Source organism: Coffea arabica, chromosome 9c, assembly GCF_036785885.1.
Source record: "Coffea arabica cultivar ET-39 chromosome 9c, Coffea Arabica ET-39 HiFi, whole genome shotgun sequence".
NCBI lineage: Eukaryota > Viridiplantae > Streptophyta > Magnoliopsida > Gentianales > Rubiaceae > Coffea > Coffea arabica.
In genome coordinates this window covers 33,440,681-33,458,775 of record NC_092326.1, presented here as the reverse complement: position 1 = coordinate 33,458,775, position 18,095 = coordinate 33,440,681, and the positions used below count along the sequence as shown (strand labels likewise).

Sequence of the window (18,095 nt, the reverse complement as noted above, 5' to 3'; positions counted from 1 at the left end):
CAAAACTAACATCTGATGAAGAAAATTCCCAATGATGATGACATTTTATATTGGTTTTGCATCTCTTTTAAAAGAAGAAAGGCATTTTGGGTTGGGCTAATAGTCTAATTACTAATAGTCTAATTATACATTACATGTTTAAAAATAATACGTTTATAGTTATATATATATATATATATATATATATATAATGGGTTGAGCTTTTGATCAAACTTATTCTAGCAACCCAAACTTGGCTCACATTTTGATCGAGCCTCAAATATAGGCCAAACTCTGACCTATCTAGAGTTATAATAGGTTAAACATATTTTCTTTCGGACCAAATGAGCCAATCTCCAGTCACCCGAACTCTATTGACAGCCCTAAATTTTAATCAAACACTGGATTAAATGATAGATAGATAACACCAAACTTGAAATACAAAATAACTTGCTCATTCATTCCCTTGTTCCACCCACCTTGCCTTAAACAAGAAGCTTTTGAGTAGGATTAGCGATGAATTATGGGTGAATTATGGACACATAATGGTCATTGGAGAAACTAACAAGACCTTTCTGTGTTTGAATGTAGTAAAAAATACTAGAGTTCAAGAATGGAAAACTATACCAAGATCGAAACATAACACTAGCTCCCTAGCTGATAAAAGGATAAGGTGGGTAGAGATGGTTATAATAGTTACTATTGAAGTCAATAATACCTTTGTATGATTGAAGGCAGTGAAAATAGCAAAATGTTGACAATCAGTTCAGACGCTGATGTGCTACAGCGTCAGTTATCATCCAAAATCTTGAAACTATAAAGTGTTCCCTTATCTGCAGTTTAACTGCATGAAGCATCAATATATGGTAGATAGAAATGGCAATTAAGAGCAGAGAAATTGCCAGGACAGAATTGGACAAGGCCACAGTAAAACTGAAAACAGCAAGAGAAAAGCACTGCATTAATTCAACATAAGGCAGGAGAAACCACGTCAATTGCTTTCTAAGAATAGCATTATTGTTGCCAATCTGCAGCATACCTTTTAATACAAGACCTTCGTAAGGATATATCCACTGTATGTTGTGATGCACAAGGTAGGACAAGCAACGCTAACAGCTAAAAACTTACATGATGGCTCTTAGTCAAAGGAGTTTTATACTAAAAGGTTTGAGGTTCATCAGTTACAAACAGCATCCCCTTACAGAATCTCCATGGTTGATCATCTGGTGTCCCAGAGCTCTCGACTTCTTCTATTGTTTCTCTCGCTTTGAGTGGGTGGAGTTGTCCTTCAAAATATCTTGCACAGCACAAGTTTTGCTGCCTGTCAGAAGAAAGACAATGCCATTAATTATGAGAATATAGCACAACTTTGAAGGTAAGTTCGAGTCAAAGGAAAAGGCAGAAGTACAAAAACATTTTCTTATGGGAATTTAGATATAAGGGAACTAATTTGACATAGAAAAAGAAACATCAAGTCATGGAAGAGGATAAGCATATGTTTAATTTGATCATCCACTGCAGTTGCTGCATCAAATGTGGGATTTACGCTGTATCTTTGCATGCACAGTCAGTTCTTTTCCCTCAAGTTGCGTTCCACAATAGTATATGAACTCTTTTTTGCGGCCTTCCACCATGCCACGAACATGGATTCCCAGTTTTGATTTAGGGCCTCAGTAAGCATCTCCATTAAACAGATTACAGTTTGTTGGCTTCATGGTGTTAAAAAACCATCTTTTCACATTACCATAACTAATAATATCCGCACAAATAAAAGAAAAAAGTCGCAAAAATAAAAACAAACACCCGTGCAGCAGATGAATGACAAAGTGCATAAACTTTCACTGATAAAAGAATATCTATGATTAGTCAAACATGTTCTACCCAATTTGCTTCAATTTCTCTTTTTAGTAACAAGTAATTTGTTATTGGTTTTAGAATAAGAAAAGCCAAATTATGCAGCACATTGACAAATAGAGTTTAGGAACTGCCAGAGTTACAAAGTTGGTGCTCACTCCACCTACGTGATCCCTTTCAAATGGTAAATTATCAAGAAAACTCAATGGCCAAGAAAATATGAAACATGTAAGATAATTGTGAAGTTGAGCAAGATGCTCCATAAGCTAATTATGATAGTCCAAAGATCTCTTAATTCTTTTCTTTTTACAAAGTAGCATGTACTATGTTTCTTCCCTTTCTCACGTTGCAGCAATTGATCAAAAAGGGAAGCAGAAAGTGATATTATAAGAACTACACAAAGCATCATCTTGCCACCTTTCTGGAGACTGATCAGACTGTCTTTTACAAATGGCTTAAAAAGGGCTTTTCAAGTTTTTCTTACTTTTTATTCCTCAATCGCAGCTCAAGCATATTTCCTGCAGAGCTACGGTCCTAGCAGAAAATCATTCCCTTCCCGGAGTGCAACAAGAATCACATGCTGAAGCTTGATTAACAAAGAAAGATAAACAGCAGGAAAAACCCTGAAGATGAAATGTAGTTAATGAAGAAAATGCATAAAATAAGGCAAAGAAGAAATCTTCAAGACAAAATTAGATTAGATGTTACATAAAAATTGATCTCTAATACTTGTTGGAGCTATTATGGGCTCTAGTTGAGTCCACTAAATTTAAGGAAGACTAAAATCCAGGACAAATTTGAAAGATTTGGAGATTGGTTACCATGTATGATCTAGAACATTTCCGCTGGTAAGAAGTTTCAACAAACAAAGATACTGTTCATGCTTCATAGCTGTTATTAGGTTTCTAAAAATGTGACCTAGGAGTCAATGCACCGGGAGTGAAACAAAGGAGAACATAGAAATTAAGTAAATAAGAAAAACATTTACAACAGAGTGATGTTTCAGATAAAGAATTTGAGTGGCATTTGTATCTCCAACCTTACCAAGAGGAAAAGAGATGTGAAGACTAGTGTTTTAAACTTCTCCAACCTCAAGCTATCTTTGAGCTCTGACGTTGTAAAGCTATGTGTTCTGTAACCCTGTGCCAGGAGAAAAGAAGCTTAAAAGGAAAATGCCAATGTTTTTTCTTTTACCAACTAGAAATAAGTGACTGGGAAATATACTAGACTAAGATCTCATTTGGTGTAAGAAAGATTCTTAGACTTCCCAATTACCAATCAGATAATCTGCATTCTTGCAGAACATAATAAGTCTCTCCAATTTTTTGACCCTAATTTTTATACAATCCTAATCCAGCAAACCCTTCACAAAGACATATAGATAGTTCTACCTATCCCCCAAAAAGACGGAAAAAAACCATATAGACTGCCTAAAGAAATGCAAGAGATAGAAACAGTAAAATAATCAGACCACAAAATATAGATTGTTACCTAACTGGCAATGATCTGATATACATGCCCACCCATACACTTCTGAACTGATCTATCAGATTCAACAGCCGAATACCATTCGATCTTGACAGTAAATATCCTCTCAACATTCTTATAGACTTTTAACCTTACTTTCAGGGTTTTTAAATTAGGCTTAGAATTCCTTTCTTGCTCCATCTTGTCAAGTACTTATCCTAAAGAAAAGGGATTCAAGAGCACAAATTTAATCATTTCGTATTGGATTTATATGACCAGGATTCTTATACACAGCTAGGAGGCAATCATAAACGTATAATTAAGCCAAAAATAGTTGATTTATATCAACACGCATGCCAAAGAAAAAACATCAAGAATCAAAATAATTCACTTAAATCACATATTGCTCGTAAAAAACATTATAAGCTATCAACCAAGTTCTCAAGATATGAGATCCCTCTAAAATAAAGGACATGCAACTCAATAATCAGAATTAAAATCCCAGAAAATGAGTAAAACCCCCCAAACAAGAACTGCATGTTAATTTACGGATACAAAAATGGGAAAAAGTTCATATTACCAAATGCGAGTAGATCAGGGTCAATTCCAAATAACATTAGCTGTGGGAATGAGGTCCTGAAAACATTCATGTCGACTCAGGATTTTATTCGTCAAGAAACCAAGCAGTTCAGCATCAGTAGGGTCAAAGTCGACCCCAAAATCAGCTAAGTTCCCATTGCCACCATCATTACCTCCTGCTGGTGCTGGCCATTACTTTTTGTGAGTTTTCTGAGTTGAAGAAGAAGAAATTAAAAGTGAGTTTTCTGTCGAGGTAGAGATGAATGGAGGAAAAGAACAGGAAGCTTCAGTTACAAAAATATTTGCAAGAAGAAGCCAAGAATACGCAGTGTTGCATTTTGGTAAGTGCTTGAAGTTTTGGACTAAAGTTCAACCGAATCTTTAAGCAGTTTTGTAACCTTCTTCTCGTGGGGAAGTGGTAATGAATGTCAATTAATAGCTTTCTCCTTTTCTTTTTATTTGTAAATTTAATATTCAGTCTAAAAATAATTCTTTTTAGAATTAATTAATTTTTATACACTATTAACTTGAGATACACGACAACCAATAATAATTTGGATTTGAAATCGAAATTCTGCATATATAACATGTGTAATCCCTACAATGACAATGAATACAAATTATTTTTTAAATAAATACAGTTAATTCAAATAAATATAAATTATTAAGTGAAAACTGAATAACTAATATGTCAATGACTAACATGGTTACAGTCCTAATACACATCTTACTACATATGCAATAATTTGTCAAACGAATTTTTTAGACCATCAAAATCAGGCCGGATCCAAGGTACGGATGCCTACATTCACTAATAAGAATATGTGCATTTGCTGGTGCTCTGAACTTTTGTAAGATCATTCTTTGCTTATCACCAAAGTGTTCAATTTTTTTTTTTTTTAAAAATAGACTAGGTACAATTTTCCACAAAAAAAAGAAAAATAAAAAGAAAAGAAATTGCATACCTTGGTTTTTTTTTTTTCCACTAATAAGAATATGTGCATTTGCTGGTGCTCTGAACTTTTGTAAGATCATTCTTTGCTTATCACCAAAGTGTTCAATTTTTTTTTTTAAAAAATAGACTAGGTACAATTTTCCACAAAAAAAAAAGAAAAATAAAAAGAAAAGAAATTGCATACCTTGTATTTTAATGTTAAAGTTCATAGGTGGTTTTTTCTTTACCATTCGTATATCTAAAACATAATTTATTGGAGTTCTTGTGGCCTTTTCCTCAACCAAAATTTTTGTAGAAATAAATCTATAATTTTATCGTTATAAGAAACTTAGTAATACTCCTTCATATTGTTATTTAACTGACAGGTGTTGAGCCTGTACAATAATAATTACTAAAAAGTCCTAATTACCACCACAATTAATTATAGAACAAATCCAAGTACTAGAACAGAGACCCTAGGTGTGCAATGGGTTACTTGATTCACCCTATTCCCGAAGAATTTGCTTGATCCGATATATCAGAATTATTTATAAAAATATTAAATTTGCGTACAATGGCAAGTAGAGTCGATTCCACAGGGAACGAATAGAAAGTTGTTTCTTTCCAAATCAATAGAACAAAATTGGGGGATATTTACTGAAGTGAAAATGAAAATAAAATAAACAAAATTCAAAAGTTAACTTACTAAGTACAATTTACTAAAAATAGCAATTAATAAAATTCTACCTGTCGCGCCCCATTTTTTTGCGATGGCGAAATAGAATAAAGGTGGTTTATAAAAGATGTGATTTTACTTAAAAATAAGTGAAAAAAAAAAACCGAGGATGGGACTTAAAAAATGCGACAATTTGGGTCCAAAAATTTGGTCTAAAAAGGGTTTTTAAGAAAAAGAGGAGTCGCCACTTGGTATTGATTTTGGTTGTACTAAGTCACCCCAAAAATATATATATATATATTTTTTTTTTTTTTGATAGAAATAAAATAAAATAAAATAAAATAAAACCCTTTTTGATAACTCCAGACCTTTGAAAAACAAGAGAAAATGGGTTCGGGAATCACAGTTGATAAAAGGGAAAGCAAAGACTAAGTTTAAGGCACCTTTTTACCCAAACCTAAGCTAGTTGCGAGGTGTAGTTAAAATTTTCCTAATCTAACCCTTAATTTTATCTTATTTGGATGTTCCCTACATGAATGTAAATCTAAATTTATAAAAATATCGAAAGGGACAAAATGTTCATTCAAGGGTTTAATTGAACCAATCGCATTAATTGCGAAGGCCAAAATAATTTCTTGAAGGGATCACGAGCATGCATGAATGAAATTCAAAGAAAAGAAAAAAAAACTTAAATTATATATATAAGTGGTCAAAGAATAGGGATGCAGCATAATGGGTACGGGAGGCAAAAACTCGTGACATAATTTTCTTATACAGGGATTCATGGGGTATTTAAACTAAAGAGTTATAATCACTCATTTCCCATGTTTGAAAAATAATTCTCCTAACATAGACAAGCAAATGAACTAATTTAAATGAAATGCAATTCTAAATGACATGATTAACACATATAGAGGATAGGAGATAATATAATAAGGAATATCATGCAAATGAGGAAAGATCTTAAAAATGAAATATGCATGGAAATGTAGTAAATATCATACAAAGATGAATCTAGCACAAAACGGCCTAAAGGGTCTAGCATTGGACTAACCCATTTCTAAAAATCATTACTAGCGTTGGACTAGCAAATAAACGAAGGGAGAAGTCACAACTAGCGTTGGACTAGTGTGGTGACGTCATGCATTAATAGTACATAGTAAAACAAATAAAACATAAATTAAAACAAATAAACACAAAAGAGCACGTAGCACGTAACACGTAAGCATAATATCTAGATGCAAAAATCCTAAGAAAAGCGGGTATAGAATTGAAAACTCCCTAATTTTGGAGTATAGATGGCCTCTCTTTCTTTCCGATATTGAAATATCAAATATCAATAATAGAGTCAAATTCTCCCAACTTGTAACTTTTTCTCCTTTCTTCCTCTTTTTTTTTTTTCTTCAAATCTCCTTCCCCAGTGTGGGGGTGCGATCATAAGTGCTTTTGAAACGAACCACCCATTTATATTCAAATGGGAATGCAAAAGATAGAAAGTGTTTAGATGGTAGAAACTATGGCCAAAGCATCATTCTTATTATTCATGACAACCAAAGTAAATAAAAGCCTGTTGAGAAAATCTATTTCCTTTTGACATTTGAAAATTTTTCCATGTAGAGTCGTGATCATTGAGGTTTTTATTTGAAACAAAATTGTACTTTTAAAGGCTCGAATGGGAGCACAACTGATAAAATCTATATAGATAGAGAAACGAAAAGCCTAAAGTATCATTCCAAACTTTCAAAACAAAAAAAAATAATGTACATTTTTTGCTTTCACTTAGATGTGGATTGAATCTGATTAAACACAGTGGACATTTTCAAGCAAAGATTGCCCCAATTTGTAATTTATCAATCAATGTGACTGATTTTTTGAGGGACTAATAGAAGTGGGCAAAATATGAATTGTACAGTGAAGGAGAAAAGATATCTCATTGGGCCTTTTGAGTGACCTCTTTTTAATTTTGAGCACTCTTATTGTACAATTTGGATCACCAATCTAGTGTATGCAAAGAATTTAGAAAACATACACTTGTGAATTTTCAGACAAGAGGTTGAAAAATCTCAGTTTGGTCTTATTTCTTAAAATTCATCATGAAATCTCCAATGAGCACAATAAAGAATGAAATGTACATGAATATATACAAAACAATAATTGTCTAAATAAAAAGCTTTATTGCTGATGTTCGAAAATTTTTTTTTCAACTATAATACAAATGAGAAAAGAAGACAGGATTTTATATACACACAATTTCCCTTTCTCAATAGCTTTCTGTCTCTTTTTTCCTTTTTCTTTTTTTTTTTAACAACTAGATCATGAAATCTCTTAAATGTTTTAAACTCGTGCTTCCAGATGGACTCCTCAAATTTTACATTATAGGGTCTGCCCAAGAATCAAGTAATATTTATAATTTTCAAGATTTATTAGATAAAATCGTTATTAGATATAGAAAAAAAAAATTTCACCTTATTGAAACATCTTTTATAAATGCAGGGGAGGGGAAAAAATAAAAGAAAAAAAAACCCAAAATTAGTAAGCAAAATTGTAAAATCGGTATGCATGCCCTATGAGGGAGCCCTTTTATGCCAAGGGTTGGCCTAGAATGAAAATGCTATCCTCTAGGGTAGGCACCATACAATATTTGATGAATCCGATCAACTGATTAAGTGAAAAATAATTTGAAAAAAAAAATTGATCAATTAGAGTGAGAAAAGACACATTTTTTCAACAAAATAAGAACCAAGTCCCAATGAATTGGTTATTTTGATTAACACATAAAGTGATATGTGAATGAGCTTATTCTTGAAAGTATTGCAATGTTTCGACTAGTTTATTCAGTGAATCTTAGATCGAAACCCCTAAAGAGAATAAGCGAGTCAAATGGATCAGATGAAATCGATGATTTATTCAAAATCGACCGCATTGCCCTAAAAATAGGTAAACTGGTCGAATGAATTGAATGAAATTTATAATTTATTCAAAATTGACTGAATCACCCTAAAAAAAATGGTAAATTGGTCAAATGAAATTGATGAATGAATTGACAAAATGGATTGGATAAAATTGATAAATAATTTGATCAGATAAATTGAATGGAATCAATGGTTTATTCAAAAAAAATGGGTTGAATCGTCTACCCATTGGTAGCTTCAAAAATTCATTGCAATTCATTAGTCTATGTGTCGCGCCCCACTTTTTGATTCGTTGTGATGTGTGGTGTGAAGTGTGGTGTGAACGTGTGCAAAATGAAAAGTAAAAGGCCATGGGACTTTGGAAAGCGACGATTTGGCCAAATGAAATTTAAAAAGGGTTTTTTAAATATGAAAACGGAGTCGCCACTTGGTATAGATTTGGGGTGTACCAAGTCACCCAAAAAGTGTTTTTTTTAAAGACAAAGTAGTAAAACCCTTTTTAAAACGACTCCTAGTCCACGTAAGCCAAAGAAAAAGGTTCGGGGGTCACGTTTGACAAAGGGGAAGGCAAGGATAGAATCCAAGGCACCCCTTTGACCTAGCCAAGGCTAGTTGCGCGACTTAACCTTACATTTCCTAGTTTTCTACCCAAGGTATGTATTGCATGTTTTGGATTTGACTAGATGAATGCAAAAAGAAAGAAAAAATGCAAACCTAAATTCTAAAATGTCTCTTGTAAGGTTTTTGGTCCCAACCACATGAGTTGTGGCGGCCAATGAAGAAAAACCTTATAGAGGTCGATTAATGCAAATGATGGCTAAAGTGCAAGTGTGCGTGTGTGCAAAAAGGTGCACGTGTGAAATTGTATAAAAATCCAAGTGTTTGTGTGCAAGTGTATGAAGAGGTGCATGTGTGAAATTGTATGAAAAATCCAAGTGTTTGTGTGCAAGTGTATGAAGAGATGCATATAGGTGTAATTAAGTGCAATTTTGTGAAGTAGAAATCAAAATGAACAATAAGGAAAGGAAAATGTGATTTGAAAAGAATGAGTAAGTGATGAATGAGAATGAATGAACCTAAGGGAATGCATCAGGTCGGGTATGGGAATGACTCCTACCTTTTCGACTTCGATTTTCCCTTTGATTAGAAGGCGAAACTAGCGTGCTAAAGCTATCGAGTAGCCACACTCGCTCGTTTCCCTTATCAGAAGGGGACCCTCAAGCAAATGGACCCTACAACTATCATGATATGCAAAAATCCTAAAATGAAGGGAAAGGGGGTTCGAGGAGCATGCCAAGTGATAAAACTAAGAAAAATGCATGATATGTGGTGAACAAGCAAATGATATGCTAATGAGGGGAAATCCCTAAGGGTCTAGCGTTGGACTAGCCCATTCTATGAATTCCGACTAGCGTTGGACTAGCGGAAACGTACATTCATCCATTCCATTCATTCATGGCTATGAAAGCAAGTAGACATGCCAAAACACTCGTAAACACATAGCACATAGCACTTAGCATGCTCGACTAGATGCAAGAGCCTAATAAAGCAATTAAACATGTAGCAACAAAAACAAGCAACCAAGGGGAAGGGGAAATGGACCAGGTGCTCTCCGAGCGCTATCTATTACAAGCCAAGAGGTGTACACATACCCCATAAAAGCATAAAGGGGAAGGGGAAATGGACAAGATGCTCTCCGAGCCCTATCTATTACAAGCCAAGAGGTGTACACATACCCCATAAAACTTAAATAAAAGTAAAAGTAAGTAAATGCATGCAAGGAGGTAAGGAAAGCGAAGTAGACATGCATATTCACATAGCACATTGGATCACATAGGAGAGACAAAAGAAGTGCAAATAAGGGATAGAGTGTACCTCCCTTGCAATCAGGGCCCAATGAAGTGAAATCACTTATTTATCTTCCAAAATAAAAGAAATGGTCAAAGTACCAATTTATTTAAGAAAAATTAAAAGAAATGTGCAAAGCAAAGCTCACTTGACCATAAAGTCCCCAAAGTCATGACTTAAGTGTAATTGACAAAGCATGGTAATTAATTGAAGCAAAACAAGCAATGAAATTGAAAAATTAAAATTTTCAAGGACCAAATTGCAAATATTAACAAAGCACTCAAGCTTAATGAAACACTTTCAGGAACTTCAAAGGGCAAAGACAAAAGCAAGTAATAGCTCAGATTGCAAACACTTTAGAACTTGGATGCAAACGATTGAAAAGCAAACGGGTCTTTGTAGCATTGCTGCAAAATCTCATGGACTAAATTGATTAATCCTTCCAATTTCTGGGTCATAGTGGGTCAAGGAGGAACTTAAGGGAGTTAAGAGGCAATTTTGAAGAATTAGTACATGCATGCATACGAGGAAACAAAATTCTGCAATGAACACTTTCTGCAATTCTCTTTTCCAGCCGTGGCTTTCCCATTTTTCCAGCTCAAGCATTTTAGATGTTTAAACACTCAAACCCAACACCCAACCTTCCATTTTCTCCCTTCAAAAAAAAACAATTAAGCATGCAGCTGAAGTAAAAACTCAGATAGCAGCCACGGAAAGATCAGCAAGAGAGGAAAAAAAAATGCAGCAAAAGTTCTCGGCAGTTGCTAGGGAATTTCTACAACAAACTAGACACTAGTTTTCGATTTCCAAGCACAGATTTTAACCCCAAAACACAACTTCGAACAAAACAAATTCACCCAAGCATCACGACTTTGATCCAAACAAAAACCCATTGGAGCTTGGTGTCTGAGCATACAATAGGAAGCTCGGCCCTGCAGATTGCTTGGAGAAAGAAACGATGAAGAAAATGCAGCAGCCTTTAGTTTCTTATACAATTCGAACATATCAAAGAAATGATTTAATGCAGTTTCCAACTTGCCCAAGACCAGCAATGAGAGAAAGTGAGGCGAAGGAAAAGGGGAGGCATCTAACAAACACTCTTGGACACAAAATGCCGCAAGGTAGCGTGATCTGGCTGCTCAAATATGCAAAAGGCGAAGCCAGAAATTCCCAACCCATTTCCAAGCCAACAAACACCGTGTTATCTGAGCCTTTCATTGCTAAAACCCATCATTAACATCGCAAAAACACAAAAAGAAGCAGCAACCAAGGGAGCATTAGGATCCGAACATGATGAGAATCATAAAGCCGAGGGCTTTCTACAGTTTTCTGGTTTTGTTCATCTAACAAGATCATGTAACTCATGGTTTTATTTACATCATCCGACATCAGAAATTCATCAATAAAACAAGAAGCATTCGACCAGGGAATTGTCTGAAATTCAGCATGGGACAGGGAAGAAAATAACTCAACAGAACTGGCGACCTAAATCTGATTTGCTCATGTATCGTAGGTACGAATTTTGTGAGAAACACGTTGAATCAGCAGGGGCGTGAGTTATATTTACCTGACCACCTTGTAAGGTTGAAACCTAAGATGACTGTCCGCAAGAAGATGAGCTCCACCAAATATGAAGCCCAGGTTGCAGCTCTCAAGAACGATGAGGACAGCAAGTTTGGTCTCGGCTTTGATGAATTTGTAGCCGCTTTCAACGCAAAAACTTTCCTGTCAAAATTTTCTGCCAAGTTTTCCTTTTCCCAGCTCACGGCTGCTCTTGTTTCTCTCTTTGCTTCACTCTTGACCGAAGCCTTTCTTTCAAAACCCAGGAAACTCCTTCTTTCTCCCCTCCCTTTCTTACTCTCGCTGTTTCCTTCTCCCCCGATCCTCTCTCTCTTTGTGGGTTTCTCCTTCGATCTTTTCCTTTCACTTTCTCCTAGCTTTTCAGTCGACCATCACTCTATCCCCTCAGCTCACCAGCCGTCATTCAATGCCCAGCTCCCCTCTCTCGTTCTTAGTTTTCTCTCCTTTCTAGCCACTCCCCCAAACCTCCGTCCAGATTCTCCCTTTTCCTCTTTTTTACTCTTTCCCCCCCCCGACTGTCCCCCCATTGCGGCTACTTCCTCTCTTCTATTCATACGGGATCACAACCCTAAACCTTCAGTCCTTTTTCCTGTATTTGCAACCCAAGGGGCTCACCAGTCCTTCCCTGCAAGCTGCGACAATACGCAGCTTGCGTGCCGCATATCTTTTTTTTTTTTTTGAAACTTAACAACCAATTACTTAATTAAACAAAATTGGTAAAACATAAATAAATAATATCAAATTAAAAAACCAGGTAATAATAATAATAATACTAATAATGATGAAAACAATTAAAAAAACTAAACAACTAAAAATGGCCATTTTTCAATCTTTTTCTACATTTTCTTTTTTTTTTTTTTATTTTCATTCATTTTCTTTTCCTCAAAATAACTTAATAAAAATAACTAAAGTGCCCAAAGCTTGAATTTAAAGAAATAAAGATATTTTTGTGAACAAATTTCCTTTTTCCTTTTTCCTCTTTTTTCATCAGTCCAATCCAACTAAAACCTATTTTTTTTGAATTTTTCTTTTCAAGAAAGCATTGAATAAAACAAAAATGACTACAACATATTTTTGATGTTTTCCTTTTCTTTTCCCTAAAAACTCTACGCTAATTTTAAACTTAAAAGCTAAAACTAAAAATTAAAACTAAAAGTAAACAACGAATGCAAGCAATCTAAAATGAAAATCATGAAATAGATGCCACATAAAATTATTCAAAATTTGGTGTCTACACTATGAGCCTTCTAAAATCAATATTTGGCCTCAATCTATTAATCTTCTCAACGATGAGGAATTATTTGTGAATTTCTTCAAGTTGATGTCCTTTAAGCAAGGGAATTTTACCAAAATGTTAAAATGGCCAAAAGATGATTATTAGATGCCCATATCCTAATGTGCCAAAGTTATTGTGTTATTAGGAAAAAAATCGGATCCTACCTTATCTCGTGCACTACCCTATCTCGTGCACTACCCCTTTGGATGATACAAAATGTAAACGTGCAAGTTTTCTTGGATTAAGTATTCGAGACATGAGATGGCTTATTCCTAACAGGGGATCCCCTAAATGGCATTCCCTTTCTAGGGTTTATGCATGATGCCATTTTATCAAAGCGCGTAAATATGCAATACACCAATGAAACGTGACCTAAAGGAACCCCTTTTTTGTATGCTAGGATGAGTCTAAAATGAAATGTATTCATGCTGCAAATGCGAAGCATTGAATTTAAACGTGTCATATCAAATAAGGTAGGTTCCTAAAGAGTACCATGCTAGAACTCTTATTTTCTAGGGCTTATGAATGTAGTGGAGACAAAAAATAAGAAAAATTAGTTCAATCAGATAAATACACATAACACATTGTAGCAAAGCAATACAAAGAGATAAAGCAATAAAAGGAAAAGTGGAATTGGATCCCTCCCCTCGTGAATAGTGTCCATAATAGGGTAAGACAGACTCTACTCTAGGTAAATTATCATGGATACATGAGGTATTGGCTCACTAATGCATCTAGACTCGATAGGTTTTAGGTCCCCGAGCCTTCAGACTTAGAAACCAAATGTCATCAATCCCAAGGTTCTTTGTCGGTGGCTTGAGCAATTCCCCAGACACTGCTACGCACACATCGTGTCACGGCTACATGTCTTGAATGAATCTATCAACAATCCTCAACTTTCGATTAAAAGCTAAAAGCTATCTACCCAAAGTTTAAAATGGAAGATTGAGCGACACCTCGGATCATGCTATGCACACATCGTGTCGTGATTACACGTTCAAATGGGTCGCCTAATCCTAATAGGGAAGAGTGGCGTGACAAGCTACTAAAAGAAAAATAAATTAGGGATAAAAAACAAAGCATATGCACGTATGCTAGTGCTTCGTTTGGAAGGAAGGGATCGAGAACCAACGCGAGACTCTAGGGTAATATCCCCCCACCCAAATGCAATGCAAAGCGGGGATCACATAAATAAACCATCCATCCATCACATCAATCGTACGCAAATGGGTAAGGGAGTGAGTTGATACGCGCGAAATGCAAAAATCCTAAAAAAAAAGAAAAAATACAACCCTAAACATCCAAATGCGATACATGAAAAGGGTAAAAAAGGAAAAGAATATCTAAATCAAGTGCTCGGACCCACTTAGGAAGTCCTCAGTGGAGTCGCCAAGTTGTCGCGCCCCATTTTTTCGCGATGGCGAAATAGAATAAATGTGGCTTTATAAAAGATGTGATTTTACTTAAAAATAAGTGAAAAAAAAGACCGAGGATGAGACTTAAAAAATGCGACAATTTGGATCCAAAAATTTGGTCTAAAAAGGGTTTTTAAGAAAAGAAGGGTCGTCACTTGGTATTGAATTTGGGTGTATCAAGTCACCCCAAAAATATGTATATATACATATATATATTTTTGATAGAAATAAAATAAAATAAAACCCTTTTTGACAACTCCAGATCTTTGAAAAATAAGAGAAAATAGGTTCGAGAATCACGGTTGATAAAAGGGAAGGCAAAGACGAAATCTAAGGCACCTTTTTACCGTAGTCTAAGCTAGTTGCGAGATTTCGTCAAAATTTTTCCTAATCTAACCATTAATTTTATCTTATTTGGATGTTCCCTACATGAATGCAAATCTAAATTTATAAAAATATCGAAAGGGACAAAATGTTCAATCAAGGGTTTAATTGAACCAATCGCATTAATTGCGAAAGCCAAAATAATTCCTTGAAAGGATCACGAGCATGCATGAATGAAATTCAAAGAAAAGAAAAGAAAAGAAACTTTAATTATATATATAAGTGGTCAAAGAATAAGGATGCAACATAATGGGTACGAGAGGCAAAAACTCGTGACATAATTTTCTTATACAGGATTTCATGGGGTATTTAAACTAAAGAATTATAATTACTCATTTCCCATGTTTGAAAAATAATTCTCCTAACATAGACAAGCAAATGAACTAATTTAAATGAGATGCAATTCTAAATGATATGATTAACACATATAGAGGATAGGAGATAATATAATAGGGAATATCATGCAAATGAGGAAAGATCCTAAAAATGAAATATGCATGGAAATGTAGTAAATATCACACAAAGATGAATCTAGCGCAAAACGGCTTAAAGGGTCTAGTATTGGACTAACTCATTTCTAAAAATCTTTACTAGCGTTGGACTAGCAAGTAAACGAAGGGAGAAGTCATAACTAGCGTTGGACTAGTGTGGTGACGTCATGCATTAATAGTACATAGTAAAACAAATAAAGCATAAATTAAAACAAATAAACACATAAGAGCACGTAGCACGTAACACGTAAGCATAATATCTAGATGCAAAAATTCTAAGGAAAGCGGGTAAAACATATAACACATAAGCCACATAAACACACAACCTACCTATTACATCGAGGAGTATAACTACAATCTAAAATAGGGAAATAAAGAAAATCCTATCTACCCTATCTATTACAACATGGACCTAACTACAATCTAAAAGGGAAAATATAATAAAACAAATATAATTATTCTATCTATTACATTTTTGAGGTATTTAAATGTCTCTCAAATAATTATGAAAATTAACTAAACAAATATAAGAAAATTTGGATGAACATTTAAATTAAATGAATAAAGCATACAAAAATATATAAATATATAGGAACACGTAGGAGCACATAAGAGCACGTAATTGACATTGAAATAATAATAGAGGTACCTCCCTTTTGAAGTGGTGACTAAATGGAAGTCGAATTACCCTATTTATACTCAAAATGAACAAAAGAATCATGACACCAATTTAATTGAAAATAGTAATAATAATGGAAATACTAAATTCACCTTAACATGTCAAACGTAAATAAATTTAAAAATATCTAAAAATTACAAGTTAAACATACTCAAAAGTAACATAATTAACTATTAAAGAAAAGAAGCAATCATAATAAAGAGAATCAAAATTCACCAAAGACTGATTTGCAAAAATTGAAAAATTTTTAAGGACAAAAATTATATTTTCTAAAGTTTAGGGGTCAAAATTAAATAAAAGATAAAATTCAGAGACCAAAGTGTAATTAACTTAAGGACCTAATTGAAGAAAATTTAAAATGTTCTGGGCCATAGTGAAAATACTTGAAAGCATAGGGACTGATATGCAAAAATATTTTCTTATTGCTTAACAAATCAGGCCACTGGGCCATTTTTCTCATTTCTTTGGGCCAGGACTCCCGAGCCCACCGGAAAGCCTCGAGAACAAGAGACGGGCTAGCCCATCGATTTTGTCAAATAAACCCAACTAAAATGCGTGGGCTTCAACTCCCAAGCCCATGCGTAAAACCCAAAAAAAATAACCAAAACCCAAGTCAAAACCCAACTGAAAACCCACCAGAAAAAAAATATTAGCCCAACAATTCTTTTTCTTTCTTTTCTTCCTTCTTCCTCCACTTTCAGCCGTTTCTCTTCTTCTTCGGCTAGCTGAAGAAGTTTCAGCTGGCGGCCATGGCAACAACCGGCGGTGCGACGGCCGGATTGCCGGTTGCCAAAATTTCTTAAAATACACCTCCCCACTCAAATTTTCGCGTAGATTCCATTTCCGGAGTTAGTTTTTACAAAAGATGACTCAAAAGTGGCCAAAATGCCAAAAACAGCCGCGTTTTTATTTTTTATTTTTAACCCCTTAAACCTTCACCAAAAAATCATGAAAATTATACTACAACACTCTTACAATTTCTACAATACAATTATGATTTTAATTTGACCAGAAAACAACATAAAAAGGCTAAATTAAAGCAAAACAGCTCCTTAAATGAAGAAAATATTTCAATGCCTTTAAAGCTCAAAACTTCAAAAAATTTAGATAAGCACACATTTCCAGGCCTGGTGCTAGCTAACGGTCATCCGTTTTGACAACAACATGCACAATATTCAGCTTTTTAATCCGTTTTTCCATTTCGGCATTTTATCAAGCATTTGGCATGCATTCACAGCACCGTTTCTTTTTTTCTTAATTTCATGCAGGCTTGTCCCAAAAAACTTCAACAACACCACAATAGCAACAAAAATCAGTGAAAGAAAGAGACAAATAGGTAGCCAAACATGCATTTAATCTAATTAATTAAAAAAAAGGAAAAGCTGGAAAGAATACCTCAATGAGGTTGTGGTCCTTTGACTAAAATTTTGAGGAGGCTCTAGGCTCTTTATCCAACCAGCGGCTACCTCCTTGTGTCTGAATTGTGTGTTGAGTTTGTTGGAAAAAAAAAGAAGAAAGGGAGCCGAGAGGGAGAACCCAGGGAGTTTTCTTTTCTTGTTGTGGCTTTTCTGTTGATGGAGAGAGCCGAGAGTCAGAGTGAGGGAGATTGGGTGCTTTTTTTTCCTTCTTTCTTCTCCCTGAGAGTGAGCCGAGAGGGTGAATATTTAGCCAAAAAGATGGAGTCTTTGGTTGGTAAAAATGATGGTTTTCTTCCAAATGACAAGAAAGATCAATGCCAAAATATGATGAATTTTTTACCAAAATGAGAAGAAATGTTAATGAGGATGGAGTGTAAAAATGGGTTAATAGTGATTTTGGTGAAGCAAAATGATTATAATGATTATAATGATTTTTGATTTTTTAATTTTCTTTTTTTGTTTTTTGTTTTTTGTTTTTTGTTTTTTGTTTTTTGTTTTTTGTTTTGTTTTGTGTGTTTTTTTCTTTCTTTTTCTTCTAAACAAACCTACAAAAAATGAAAAAAAATGCACATTAAAATGCAAGAAAATAAATAACTTAATAA

The 18,095-nt window shown here is 34.4% G+C and overlaps 1 long non-coding RNA gene across 3 annotated transcripts; it reads right to left on the bottom strand.

The window, feature by feature from the left end:
* Positions 1 to 954: 954 nt before the first annotated feature.
* On the bottom strand, positions 955 to 17,853 carry LOC140014009 (uncharacterized). Of its 3 annotated transcripts, XR_011820862.1 has the most exons (5): positions 11,817 to 17,853; positions 3,881 to 4,089; positions 2,878 to 2,973; positions 2,318 to 2,456; positions 955 to 1,300 (listed from the first exon to the last, which is right to left on the bottom strand). It is a non-coding gene; the product is annotated as an uncharacterized lncRNA (long non-coding RNA). The 3 variants fall into 3 exon arrangements; XR_011820860.1 differs by lacking the exon at positions 11,817 to 17,853 and having other exon boundaries at positions 3,881 to 6,671; XR_011820861.1 differs by lacking the exons at positions 2,318 to 2,456; positions 11,817 to 17,853 and having other exon boundaries at positions 3,881 to 6,671.
* Between the last annotated feature and the right edge of the window lie 242 nt (positions 17,854 to 18,095).